Source organism: Cyprinus carpio, chromosome A11, assembly GCF_018340385.1.
Source record: "Cyprinus carpio isolate SPL01 chromosome A11, ASM1834038v1, whole genome shotgun sequence".
Taxonomy (NCBI): Eukaryota; Metazoa; Chordata; class Actinopteri; order Cypriniformes; family Cyprinidae; genus Cyprinus; species Cyprinus carpio.
In genome coordinates, this window is record NC_056582.1 from 17,774,950 (window position 1) to 17,776,888 (window position 1,939).

The window sequence follows — 1,939 nt, forward strand, 5'->3', positions numbered from 1 at the left end:
CTTGTGGATATACTTTGGGTACACAGTAATTTGCTACACTTATAATACTATATATGCAGAAACATCTTTCTGTGCATTTGAGACAGAAAAAGTCACCCTAATTTCATCCCAAAATACAGCTACATATCATCAAAATAAAAGTTATTCCCCCCAAAAAGATGCATATACTCATCCATATCAAGTCAATCAAAATCAGAATATGTATAGTTCATGCTTTGAAACCATAATATTCATATAATTTTACTGGATGAAGATAGAAGACAATAGGTTGTCTGTGCAGAAATACCGGGGTACTTCAAGATGATTATCATCATTTATCATCATAAATACCATAATATACACTACTGTTCAAAGGTTTTGGTAAAAATATGAGGCATCCAAAAAATAACATCCACAAATACTCCTTCATATCAAGTCAATCAAAATAATTTTGTAGTTCCTAATTAAAACCATAATGTTCATATTTGAACAACAGCATAAAAAGTACAACAGCATTTTTAACTTGTACTTTTAAATGTACTTTTCTTTTATTGTTTTATTTAATCTAATTTTATTTGACCAACATATTAAGTCTAGTGGGTCAGCATTTCTTTTCCCGTCATTTGAATCTTTATGCCTTCTAAATAGTTCTAAATCACAAATATTCCATGTAATCTTTTAGTTTATTAAAGCTGCATGTATACTGTAGTATCATAATCATAATCAGCTTCCCAAATGTGTTTGATGTCATCTACTCTTAAACTTCCAAAGCATAATACCAGCTTTGAGACCAATACTCCTCAGATGACTTTAACATTATATCAGAAGATTGTGTTGTCTTAAACATGATTAGGACACTTTCCCTAGCTTCTTCCAGACTTACCTAGGCTCATCAAAGTATTGGTGTGCAACTTTACTCATGTTGACAAAGCTTTTTTCGCAATATAATCCTCTATCCCCTCGCTATTTCAATTTCAAGGCTTCCCCTTTATATCAAAAGCTCTGCCAGTCTTCTGGGGTTTGGACTTGCTTTTAAACTGTAAAGCGGGTGTTGGTGAGAAGTAATGCAGTAGTCACTGAGCTTTAGCTCGCGTGTGGTGGGTGTATTATTGAGGGCAGATGGCTTAAATCCACGAGTGTCTGTTGAGATATCACGGTGCTGAAGGGCTATGCCACCAAACCCATTTTGATTAGACTGAGTCTCTGGAGCCAGAACTGCACTGGCAGACTCCGCTTTGCCTGTAGATCATAAAACCCTCAATCGCAAAACGAAAGTACATTCAATTAGTTTGCCAAACCCACATAAATGCACTAGTGTAAGCCTGAGTTTATTTTCCTCTCTTTCAGCCCTTCTCTGTCGATATCCTCCCACCTTTGAGTTCTCAAACTCCCATTCTGCAAAGAGACAGAGAATGTTTCTTCATCAAAGTGTTCCTGTTAGTGTAAAGTAAAGCCCCACCCTGCCACAAAAATGGCATGGAACACAATTATGCAATGCGACGCAAATGAGGTATGGCCGCATTGACAGAAAATGGCTAATAGTTTATTTCAGTCACTGTCTGCGTGTGAGCGCGTCGAGCATTTTGCTCCATTACCTCCAAAACAGTATGTAAATTCGCTCTTTTGGAGACAAAATATTTAGCTGTGTTTTGCTCAGAGGAAATGAGTGCTGCGGCTGATGAGAAGAGAGAGAGAAACAGTCGAGATGTTGGTTTGAAGTTTCCACTACCACGCTTAAAATATAAGCTTTAAAGACATGTAGGTCACAAGCAGATATTTACATAAACTGTTTGACATGTGATAAAGCAACTCTCATTATTCTTGCTGGTTCTTGTGCTTTTCTAGCAGTTTGCTACCACTTTAGAAGAACGGAAACACAAAGTATTTTCTGTGAACAGTTCTGATAATTACCTTTCTATATTTAATCTACTGTATACAATTAAAACATGTAGATTTCTGT